The 13,090-nt window shown below is 44.9% G+C and overlaps 1 protein-coding gene across 1 annotated transcript in view; it reads left to right on the forward strand.

Annotated features, from left to right (window-relative positions):
- Positions 1–247: 247 nt before the first annotated feature.
- Positions 248–13,090, forward strand: part of MANEAL (mannosidase endo-alpha like) — a 78,665-nt gene continuing 65,822 nt past the window's right edge. Inside the window, exon 1 of the mRNA XM_056557096.1 lies at positions 248–495. The gene's annotated coding sequence lies outside the window, so the exon portion shown is untranslated. The remainder of the gene's footprint in view (positions 496–13,090) is intronic.

The following is a 13,090-nucleotide window of genomic DNA, read 5'->3' on the forward strand; positions in this document are numbered from 1 at the left end:
CACACTGCGGAGAGCTAGCAAGGGCTGTTCCATTGGCTGAATGTAGGGGTGTTCAGGAGCTTATATATTCTAATACTTCTTTCCTTTCCCCACATAACGCTATGACTCACAGAATAATAGTTGCATACATTATAATGTAAACCTACACAGCATGGAGTGACTGTAAATAATTCATAGTATATGAGTATATACACGTGCACCTGTTGGTGTCCACCCTGTGGGAGTGGTGGTAGGTGCCGGCCATTTTCTTGTAAATGCATTGTGCTGGATGGACAGAGGATGATGTGTGATGAGGAGTAGTGTAGTATCAGCTGCCTCCCTCATCCTACACACCACAATGGGCTCTGCAGAAGGGACTACAGACCAGTCCTCACCATGACTAGCATCTCCTGGCTGACAGGAAAGCTGCAACCCTCCTGGACACAATGGACACCATCTCCATCCTGCAGCCTTTAGGTTGACTTGGCTAGCTCTGTATCTTCATCCCCCTATAAGGTAGGTACAGCCTATAAGACCCCCACATTTCTCACTTATTTCTTCAATATATTTGCTATGATGGTTATATGTTTACACCATTCACATTGTAACACTTCAACCACAGTAGCTGGTTAACCCTTACCAACCAAATGTTATTGCTTGAAAAGAGTGGGGGGTCAAATTACTTTGATGGATGGTAGGTATATAAAGACCACCTATTTGGGAAGACCACCTCCTTATTTTTTTTCTCTACATTTATGATGCAGACCACCCCCTTGCTATTTTTTGGAGGTCAGAGATTTCACTATATAACATGTTTTTTTTGTTATTTCTGTGTATAGTTTCAAGCAATATGTTTTAGGACTACACTAGACCTTTTGTCATGAAGTACATAGCGCAAAGGAATGGCAAGGCCACCTTCAGACAGCGTGCTTTATTCCAGTGTTAGTAAGCCAAAACTACAAGTCTGTAGCAAAGAAGAAATGGACATTTTGCCATTATACCTTTTCTCTGTTTCTCAGGCTTTAGCTTACAAATAGATAAAAATACTGTACTGCCATTTAAAAATGGCTTTGAAGCGCAACTGTCATGAACTTGGGGCTATATAACCTACAAACAGCCTTTGTACTGTGTGCAGATTGTGTCTATAGTAGTGTTTTTACCTTAGTTCTCTCTGCTTTTATCACCCCCCCCAAAAAATGTTTTTGATAGCCGTCACACATAGTCAGATAGGCGTGGCGCAAGGTTCGCTATGCCCCGCCGCCGACACGCCTATCCCCTGTACGTCAGCGCTGGGACCGCTGTGTGAGTGACACACAGGTTCCAGCGCATGCGCATCTTCGCTTATCCCCCATGTAGGGCTGGGCGGTATGACCAAATGTGTGTATCACGGTTCCACTGTATATAACGGTATTTCCTCCCCCCCCTCCCCCAATTAATTATCAGACCAGCGCTGCCCCCATCGGGGAAAATACTCACATCACCCGCAAGTGCTGCCCTCCTCGTCCTGATTGTTGCAGCCGCTGACGCTGACACTCTATACTGTGCGGTATCCCTATGCCCGGGCTGCAGAAGGTAAACAAAATAAACTTTAACGCACAAACATTGGCCTTACACTGGGGACGTGAACGTCGGACAGCCGTCAGCCTATCACAAGGCTGCAGCGATGTTCCGCCTCAGCCGGTGATAGGCTGAGCCCACTGTCATGTAAGAAGCCGGCTTCTTACATGACAGTGGGCTCAGCCTATCACCGGCCGAGGAGGGAGATCGCTGCGGCCAGTGATGGCTGACGGCTCCCGTCCCCAGGAAGCAAGTGAGGCCGGTACCGGACCAACGGGAGGTAAGTTAAAGTTTATTTTGTTTCTTTTTTGCAGCCCAGGCATAGGGATACCGCACAGTATAGAGCAGTAGTCTTCAACCTGCGGACCTCCAGATGTTTCAAAACTACAACTCCCAAAAAGCCATCGGCTGTCCGGGCATGCAGGGAGTTGTAGTTTTGCAACATCTGGAGGTCCGCAGGTTGAAGACCACTGGTATAGAGTGTCAGCGCCCGAGGGGGAAGGGCCAAACCGGTATTGCGTTATGGGTTAAAATTCATGCACAAAAATTTCGGTATGAACCGGTATAATGCCCAGCCCTACCCCCATGCGCGGTACAGGGGATAAGCGTGTCGGCGGCGGGGCATAGCAAACCTTGCTCCACACCTATCTGACCGTGCGGCTGCTATCAAAAATTTTTTTGGGGGGTGATAAAAGCAGAGAGAACTAAGGTACTAATTCTGTAGACACAATCTGCACACAGTACAAAGGCTGTGTGTTGGTTATATAGCCCCAAGTTCATGACAGTTGTGCTTTAACCCCTTCCCGACCCACTGCATAAATTTACTTCATGGGTCAGATTTTAAAAAAAAATTTTTTTTTAGTAGAACAAAACAAAAATGATCCAAATTTGGTATAATTGGGATCGAACTGACCCATAGAATAAATGCATATCAGATTTACCATATGTGAACTTTGAAAATATTATTTTTTCTGACTTTGTAATGCATTATTTGGTAGAAGTAAAGGGTGCCAACAATTTTTCCTTCATAAAATAAGCCCTAATGCAACTCTGTTAGTGGGGGAAAAAAGTTATGAGGTGGAAGAAAATGTAAAAAAAAAAAAATTGGGGGGGATTGGGAACAGATTAAACATTAAATGTGTTCTATGTGAAGGACCACCCCTTCCTGTGGCTACATGAATAACCAAAGTGACATAGAAGGCTTGTAAGAAATGGTCAAAACATGTGTAATATGGTAAAAGGTATAATTATTCTATTATTTTAGTGTAATGCCTTGGTGGTTTGCTTGCACTGTACTCTTCTAAAGGTGATAATGGGTTTGTGTTATTGCTCTTGTTACATATGGAAAACTTTGGGTTATGTGCCAGCTTTAAAAAAAAAAAATTCTAATAATTCAGATGACTATTTAAATCTTTGGCTTTAACATTTTTTATTTTTTGTAATTTAAAGTAGATATATCATTCAGAAAAACGTATCCCCTGTCCGACCGCTGGGACTACCAGCAATCTCCTGCACGCGACCATGTCGATCCCCGCACAAAGCAGTGGTCGGCATGCCCCCTCCATGAATTTTATGGGAGAGCCCTTTGGCTATTTACAGGCTCTACCATAGAGATACATGGAGGGGTGTGTTGGCTGCTTATTTGTGTGGGGTCGACAAGCCCCGTTCCCAGGGAGAGCCAGAGTCCCATGCAGGAGATTGCAGGGGGTCCCAGTGGTCGGAGACCTCGCTATCGCTATCTTTGTATAGGGGATACGTTTTTCTGCATTATATATCTCCTTTATTAATATTTAAGGTGATGCCCAAGTTATTTAGAATTAGACTGGTAACATAACTGATGGCCGTATCTTTTGTCCCTTTTCAAATCTATAAAAGGTCATAAACAAATTGGTGGTGGAACCTCATGTGAGCATGGCAAGACCATATATATAGATCTACCTATGAATGGATTTGCAAAACTTGATGCCACCCTTGTTCCCATTGCAGTGCTGACCTCCTATGCCTTAGGGGGTTGTAAGGGTCTTGCAGATTTTAGGGAGGATATAGAAAAAAGAGACAGATGGATTTTTGGTGATGGGGAAACTTTTTCTCATTTTTCTCTCATTTTTCTCAAGAATAGATAATGAGTATGCATAGTAAATAAGCTTCCTATGGATTTTCTTGATATAGAAAAATCTCTAGATACTTTTTTTTAATCTACCAAGATGTTAAGTGCTCCCTTAGACACTTATCATGGTCTTGTATTACAATACCCCCCCCCCCCCCCATATCTGAACACATAACAAGGTTGGTATTATGGTGAAGGTTCCCATTGCGGTTTTTGCATTCCCGGTATGGTTGTGGGGGATAAGTCAATGGTATTAAATTCAGTTGCCACAAGAGAGTGGAAGGTATGACTGACGCTGCCATGATTCTGAGCTTGATAGAAGTTAGGTGGAGGTTGGACTTGTAGATCTGTTGAGTGGAGGAATATCTAATAGGGGGACCAGCAGCCTGCCTATGTAAACTGAGCTTGCAGCTGTATAAGTGTAGTTTTAAAACAAGGATAAAGGTATTATGGTTGTTTTATGGAAAGAATGAGAGTCTTTTTTAAGAGGTTTGTTTCATGCACTGTTAATTTCGAGGGGGTTAGGATAATCCAGTTTATTGGCCAGTGATTTGGTTACGGTAGTTTTCCTGTCTTCCATATTTTGCCCCTGCTTGATCATGGGATCCCTTTTGATCTTTTCTTTTTGTCCCTTTTTGGGAGAAGAATGAGGAATGAAAAATAAAAACGGACTAATACCATACATAGAACCAGCCTTAAAATTAACAACAATGATTGATGAATTGTGGAGGCTTTGACTGGGCCCAGCAGGGGAGTTTCATGTATGGTTATGGTTAGCAAAGAAAGTATGGAATAACAGTCAATTAGAGGAGGGGGTTGGGGTAGGGGATCAGTCTGGATAGTAGCCGTATGGTTAAAATCAGTTATTATTGTCAGGTGTGCAGAGGGGTAAGGTCTGCAATCCATTTTATGGATTAGTATTATCATAAATGAAACCACAGAGATCATCATATGACATTTTGACTGACTCTCAGGGTTACATCCACATGTTCCATTATAGATTCAATGTTCATATAGCGATGCAGTTATTTATTTAAAGGGGTTACTTACCTGCCAGACAGTAATGGACATGCTTAGAAAGGACCCGTGCTTGTCTTGGGGCTTAATGGCTATGTTGTGAGTCCACCGTAACGCTGCTGCTTTCTTTTTTTGAACTGGCTATTTCCTGTTGGAGTCCCCTCCTTCCAGATACAAGTCCGAGGATCCCTTGTTTGTAAGTGTGAGGTCACTTTTCTTCCTTCCACACAGCCACCCTACCCATTGTAGCTTCCTTGCATGCTTTGCTGTGCTGTAAAATACAATTCCCTACAGCCCTTTGGGTTATGATCTCACTCGCACCAAAAACATACAGCCAAGACCTGTCTTACTAAGCAGTTTCAAAAAGTCGCACAAAAGTTGCACTGGTGCAAAAAGTCTTCAAAAAGTAACAGAGAAGAAATCATACAAAGTGGTGTTCTGAAATGAAATGTAATCAGTTTGGTTTATGTAAACTCCAACTAATCCATCTAATCCTGTGTATGACATCAGTGCACCTACTCTGACTTAAATAAATATCCCCAAGTATCTATGTGTGTGTTTTATATATCAAGATTTGCTTTGCCGTAATACTCCATGTCATATGTGTACATTATGGTACTTGCAGGGGCATATAACCCATAATCCTTGTGGGAAAGCATCAGTGATTGAAAGCCATACTCCCACTTTCACAGCTTAGATTGTAGAAAACAATCAGATTTAAGGAATGTAAGTGAAGTGAAAAGGCTTCCTGTCAGCTTTGGCATTGTGATCTACAAGAATGACAGTTTTGTAGTAAAAGCCTTAGGTCTAAATAGTGCTATTACTGCTGTCTTCTGCACACCACAGCCTATCCTAAGTCCATGCATGCGTGGCCACCTTTTGTATTGAAAATGAGAAATGAAATGCCTTTCTTATTAGATGAATGTGTCCCGACTACCCATAGATTTGATTTTTCATTTGTTTGCATGCTTGTCTTTACATTTTACCTTCATTTCAAAGTGTATTTTGTTCAGAATATTTATAATTCTAAAAATATGATTTATGTGGTCAAGAAATGTACACCTTTCCCATATTTTCACTACCTTGCACCACTTCCAAATCACTTCCTCTTACACAGAAGAGCATGCGCTTTTCTGGTGGTCTGAGTAGTGGTTACTGGACCCAGCCTCAGTAATAATATGAATTATTGCAGAAGAGCTGGGATGAAACAGATGATACCACAGGAATACTGGGCATGAGTTGTCATTATTATTATATGTACAATAACTTGTAAGGAAGACTTCTTATGCCTAACAATTTCTGGATTCCTTAGCAGCTGGACAAAATATTAGAAGGCGAAAAATTGTAACATGGTTTGGTATTTTACTATAGTTAAACTTTAAAAATGGCCTGTGAGGTCTTCTGATATGTCTATGTAGGTAAATGTCTTTATTCATTATAACTTAAAGGAGACCTACAGTGAAATAAACGTATCCCCTGCAATCTCCCGTACCGAGCCCCGGCATTGCCACACTGTGCGCTGGCTAATGCTCAGGGAGGTCAATGAACACGCCCTTCCCTTCCTCCCATACAGCTCTATGGAAGAGGCGGGGATGCACGAACGCTGCATCTCTGCCTTTCCCATAGAGATACATGGAGGGGGCCTGTCAGCCGCAGCATCATGCTGCGGCCGGCACAACTCCTACGCGTTCGCCCCCCCCCCCCCCCGCGTTTAATCACATTTAGATTTTGCCCTATGTGACCATTGGCAGCATGTTATATATGATAACATCAGCTTGCTTACAAGGTCCATGAGTTTGAAAGTTTATACTGTGCTGTATCTGGAGCACACTTCTTACTAAGATAGTCACTGAGGCTCTGGACTGTATTCATTCCTACTCCAGCATCATTCACAGCCCAAGCACCTCCGACGTCACCGCTATGCATTGGAATTTCACACAGGCCCTGAAGCAGTGCTATCCCTGTGAATTAAGCTGCTTCTGGGCTCACAAGACTTTAGTGTGCAGAAGGAGTAGAGTGGGGATGTCGGAAGTGACCGAGCTGTCATTCACGCTGGAGTAGGTGTGATTACAGCACGTTGCACATTTACTATCTGAAGAAAAAAAAACTCACCCTATCAAGAAGGGGAATGTTAATTCAGTTGTGTTTTTTTTTTTTTTCACCATGGAAGTGCCTCATTACATGGAGATTGGTGTATGAAAATGCTACTGCTAAATGGGACCCAAAAGACAAAGAGCTTGAGGTGCACTAGTGAGATGGGCTTGCTAGTTCATTTAGCAATTAGGCTCTTGTGGAAGAGGGTGTGAGATGCAGGGCAGATGAAATTACCCTAGGCGCAGATTAGTGCTGGGCAGTGTGACCAAAAATGTATATCACTGTATTTTTCTAAGTTATGGCAGTTTCACGGTCTTTAACGGTATTTCGGGGGGGGGTTCCTCAGTATAGTGCCAGGTGGTCAGGGGTCCTCTCCATGGTACCCGGGTCTCGTTCAGGCCGCCTGTTAACTCTTCTCCATGTCTCCGCAGTTCTGCTTGAGTTTTCCGGTGGTCGGGGGTCCTCACCATGGTACCCGGGGTCTCTGTCAGGTCGCCTGGTAACTCTCCTCTATGTCTCCGCAGTTCTGCTCTAGTTTCCCACGCCCCCGCACAGAAGTCACATGCCCGCCAGGAGTTGTAGTCCCCTCCCAGCTCCTCACAGTTCAGTGCGGCTCGGACTACACTTCCCAGAGACGCTGTGCGGCCGGAGGTGACTATATGCCATCACTCATTGGAGTTGGTTGCTATGGAGACGGTATTGCGATATGTGAAAAATTTATATCATAAAGAAAAAACACATCAGTATTCGGTATGAACCGGTATACCACCCAGCACTATGGCAGATGGCATTGACCCCTTGTATCCGTGATGCCAGGGCATGGTTTATCCTTAACACCACCCGAAGGTATAGCTCTGGATCCTGGGCTAGGCATGGGGCAATAATGTCTCTGACGCCAAGTTACGGACAACGGTAGCTTTACTGAGTGACAGATGGTACAGTCTATACAGTTCAGCCAGGCCCATGGAGGTGACCAGTGACTTAAGGGCTTGCTGGGACTTGCAGTAGATTTGGACAATTTTAGTGCAGGCCACTCTGACTTGACAATAGATGACTGTGACTGACTTGACTTGAGACAGACAATGCTGTGGTTGACGCTTACTTGTAGAATTGTGGCTGCTGGACTGACTTGAGGCCTCCTATAGACTCCAGAAACACTCTAGGATTTGACTGCACTGCAACTCAGAAGAAAGAGAGAGAGAGAAGAGACTCCTCCCTGGGCTTTTATCGGGGAGACTCTGGTGGGGTCCCATAGGTCACCCTTAAGTCACATGGTCACTGATACCTCCTGGGTTACACTCACATGACAACTGGTGATCACATGTGAACCTCTCTTAAAGTAGTAACACTTTCTATATGCATTATACAGTATAATACATGGCAAACAATATATACATAAGGGACAGGTGTAAGGAGGCCCTGGGGGACACTGTAAGGAGGCTGCCTGACAGGGCAGCAAGGGTACAGGGGCACAACTCCCGTACTGGGCCACCACACTCTGTTCTTCAGGATAGCGTAAGAGATCTATAGTCAGCACATCCTTTTAATAGATGCACTCATAAAACTTTCCAGCAGAGAATTTGATCGCTTATGCTTTGCCTGGCTAGCTGCACTAATAGGAGCTTAAATCATCCATATAAATATGTTCCTGATCTACTGTATTGATTTTGCATTTGAAAGCAGTCCTGCAACACTAAGCATTGACATTGAGCCCCTGCCTGCCGCACGCCGGGGAATGCTGATTAGCCAGGACAATATCTGGAGGCCATTTCCAGGCCTTCCATTCTATATCTTATGTATGGATCTTTCCTAATCCTAGCACAGGAGAACGACTTTCATAGCCTCCTGTATAGTGTCATGAAATGGGCCCTGCCAGCTGTCTCTTTCTGTATTTCTTCTACATTGAGCTGGGTATACGAAAGAGGGGAGCTTATTGCTACCTGTGAGAAAAGTAGGAACTTCCATTGCATAAATAGAAAGGTATCTATTTGTTGGGGACCAACTGTATTTGGAATAGTCTATTTTCTTCTGCCTTTCACAGGACACCCTGTTTAGCACTTTTTTTTTTTTTTACATTATTATTATATTATAGCTTATTGCTTCTTTCCTTTATGTGTCTGTCTGGTCGAGAGTCATATGCTCAACATGCAACATGCTAGGCTTAAACTGCGCAACAGATTCTGATGCACTTTTGGCTCACAAGGGCAGATCTTAAATGGGCACTCTCATTAAAACTAATTTTTGGTATTGCACTCCTTATGGTAAATAAAAAATATTTCTAATATACTTTGTTTGAAAAAAATGAAGTTTTCTATGTTTTATTTGTGCTTATAAAAGCTCAAGAGCACATTTTCCCCCATCTCATTCACAGACTTTGGACCGAAGCCCAAACACAGGAAGTGCAGCCTGGAGTGCTGAGGGGGGGGGGGGTCCAACCAACAGCATATAGCAGTTTAGGCTTCTGTCCAAAGTCTGTGTATGAGATGGGGGAAAATGTGCTCTTGAGCTTTTTTAAGCACAAATAAAACATAGAAAACTTTTTTTTTTCAACAAAGTATATTAGAAATATTTTTTATTTACCATAAGGAGTGCAATAGAAAAAGTTAGTTTTAATGAGAGTTACCCTTTAAGTCATTCTCCATTTTACTGAGGCCACACCCCTTTTGTCGGACACATTTGCCATAGCAAATGTGCTCCGCTGTTTTCTTATCAGGGTTTCCCATGGAATCCGGTCAGGAGTTATGAGAAATGCCGCAGAGGTGTCACTTTTACAATACAGAAGGCATGGGGGTGAACAGTTACAAAATAGATCATGAGAATACTCAATGTTTGGATTCTTCCAAGCAGGGATCCCAGGATAAGAAAGTGGATAATCAATGATCTAGTGTTTAAATTATTAAAATCAATATTATTATTACTATTCTTGCTGTACTTTACATTTTGGTGTGAAGAACACCTTTACACAATGATAGATCTTTTTGTCACACACATATACAGTGGGAAAAAAAATATTAAGTCAGCCACCAATTGTGCAAGTTCTCCCCCTTAAAAAGATGAGAGAGGCCTGTAATTCATCATAGGTATACCTCTATAAAAAAACATATTGAGAAAAAAATCCATAAAATCACATTTGTTATATATTGGCAAGGTCTTCACACATTGTTGTTGGTATTTTGGCCCATTCCTACATGTAGATCTCCTCTAGAGCAGTGATGTTTTGGGGCTTTCGCTGGGCAACACGGACTCCTTCAATGCCCGGGTGGTGTGTTTGGGATCATTGTCATGCTGAAAGACTCATTTCATCTTCAGTGCCCTTGGTGATGGTAGGTTTTCACTCAAAATATCACAATACATGGCCCCATTCATTCTTTCCTTTACAAGGATCAGTCATCCTGGTCCCTTAGCAGAAAAAAAGCCCCAAAGAATGATGTTTACACCTCCCATGCTTCACAGTAGGTATGGTGTTCTTTGGAAGTAACTCAGCATTCTTTCTCCTCCAAACACGACAAGTTGAGTGTCACGATGCCGGCTGGCAGGTAGTGGATCCTCTGTGCCAGAGAGGGATTGGCGTGGACCGTGCTAGTGGACCGGTTCTAAGCCACTACTGGTTTTCACCAGAGCCCGCCGCAAAGCGGGATGGTCTTGCTGCGGCGGTAGTGACCAGGTCGTATCCACTAGCAACGGCTCACCTCTCTGGCTGCTGAAGATAGGCGCGGTACAAGGGAGTAGGCAAAAGCAAGGTCGGACGTAGCAGAAGGTCGGGGCAGGCAGCAAGGATCGTAGTCAGGGGCAACGGCAGAAGGTCTGGAAACACAGGCAAGGAACACACAAGGAACGCTTTCACTGGCACTAAGGCAACAAGATCCGGCAAGGGAGTGCAGGGGAAGTGAGGTGATATAGGGAAGTGCACAGGTGAACACACTGATTGGAACCACTGCGCCAATCAGCGGCGCAGTGGCCCTTTAAATCGCAGAGACCCGGCGCGCGCGCGCCCTAGGGAGCGGGGCCGCGCGCGCCGGGACAGAACAGACGGAGAGCGAGTCAGGTAGGGGAGCCGGGGTGCGCATCGCGAGCGGGCGCTACCCGCGTCGCGAATCGCATCCCGGCTGGCAGCGGAATCGCAGCGCCCCGGGTCAGAGGACGTGACCGGAGCGCTGCCGCGGGGAGAGTGAAGCGAGCGCTCCGGGGAGGAGCGGGGACCCGGAGCGCTCGGCGTAACAGTACCCCCCCCCTTGGGTCTCCCCCTCTTCTTAGAGCCTGAGAACCTGAGGAGCAGACTTTTGTCTAGGATGTTGTCCTCAGGTTCCCAGGATCTCTCTTCAGGACCACAACCCTCCCAGTCCACTAAAAAAAAATTTTTCCCTCTGACCTTTTTGGCAGCTAAAATTTCTTTGACCGAGAAGATGTCCGAGGAGCCGGAAACAGGAGTGGGAGGAACAGATTTGGGAGAAAAACGGTTGAGGATGAGTGGCTTGAGAAGAGAGACGTGAAAGGCATTAGGGATACGAAGAGAGGGAGGAAGAAGAAGTTTATAAGAGACAGGATTAATTTGACACAAAATTTTGAAAGGACCAAGATAGCGTGGTCCCAACTTGTAGCTAGGGACACGGAAGCGGACATATTTAGCGGAGAGCCATACCTTGTCTCCAGGGGAAAAAACGGGGGGAGCTCTTCTTTTCTTATCCGCGAACTTCTTCATGCGTGATGAAGCCTGTAAGAGAGAATTTTGGGTCTCTCTCCATATGATGGAAAGGTCACGAGAAATTTCATCCACAGCGGGCAGACCAGAGGGCAGACTGGAGGTAGGAGAGGTTCTTGTGGTCGGTGTAGATAATAACAGGAGAACTTGATCCCTCCAGCAGATGCCTCCATTCCTCAAGTGCTAATTTAATGGCTAGAAGCTCTCGATCCCCGATGGAGTAGTTCCTCTCCGCTGGAGAGAAGGTCCTAGAGAAAAAACCACAAGTGACAGCATGCCCGGAAGAATTTTTTTGTAGAAGAACAGCTCCAGCTCCCACTGAGGAGGCATCAACCTCCAATAGGAAGGGTTTGGAAGGGTCAGGTCTGGAGAGGACGGGAGCCGAAGAAAAGGCAGACTTGAGTCGTTTAAAGGCGTCTTCTGCTTGAGGAGGCCAGGACTTGGGATCAGCATTTTTTTTGGTTAAAGCCACGATAGGAGCCACAATGGTAGAAAAATGTGGAATAAATTGCCTGTAATAATTGGCGAACCCCAAAAAGCGTTGGATAGCACGGAGTCCGGAGGGGCGTGGCCAATCTAAGACGGCAGAGAGTTTGTCAGGATCCATCTGTAGTCCCTGGCCAGAGACCAAATATCCTAGAAAAGGAAGAGATTGGCATTCAAACAGACATTTCTCAATTTTGGCATAGAGTTGGTTGTCACGAAGTCTCTGAAGAACCATACGGACATGCTGGCGGTGTTCTTCTAGATTGGCAGAAAAAATTAGGATATCGTCCAGATATACAACAACACAGGAGTATAACAGATCACGAAAAATTTCATTGACAAAGTCTTGGAAGACGGCAGGGGCGTTGCACAGTCCAAAGGGCATGACCAGATACTCAAAGTGTCCATCTCTGGTGTTAAATGCCGTTTTCCACTCGTCCCCCTCTCTGATGCGGATGAGGTTATAGGCGCCTCTTAAGTCCAATTTAGTGAAGATGTGGGCACCTTGGAGGCGATCAAAGAGTTCAGAGATGAGGGGTAAGGGGTAGCGGTTCTTAACCGTGATTTTATTAAGACCGCGGTAGTCAATGCAAGGACGTAGGGAGCCATCTTTTTTGGACACAAAGAAAAATCCGGCTCCGGCAGGAGAGGAGGATTTACGGATAAAGCCCTTTTTTAGATTCTCCTGGACGTATTCGGACATGGCAAGAGTCTCTGGGGCAGAGAGAGGATAAATTCTGCCCCGGGGTGGAGTAGTGCCCGGGAGGAGGTCGATAGGGCAATCATAAGGCCTGTGAGGAGGTAGAGTCTCAGCTTGTTTTTTGCAGAAAACATCCGCGAAGTCCATATAGGCCTTAGGGAGACCGGTTACTGGAGGAACCACAGAGTTACGGCAAGGGTTACTGGGAACCGGTTTTAGACAGTTCTTGGAACAAGAGGACCCCCAACTCTTGATCTCCCCAGTGGACCAATCCAGGGTAGGGGAATGAAGTTGAAGCCAGGGAAGTCCAAGGAGAATTTCCGAGGTGCAATTGGGGAGGACCAAAAGTTCAATCCTCTCATGATGAGATCCGATGCTCATAAGAAGGGGCTCCGTGCGGAAACGTATGGTACAGTCCAATCTTTCATTATTTACACAATTGATGTAGAGG

Source organism: Hyla sarda, chromosome 2, assembly GCF_029499605.1.
Source record: "Hyla sarda isolate aHylSar1 chromosome 2, aHylSar1.hap1, whole genome shotgun sequence".
NCBI lineage: Eukaryota > Metazoa > Chordata > Amphibia > Anura > Hylidae > Hyla > Hyla sarda.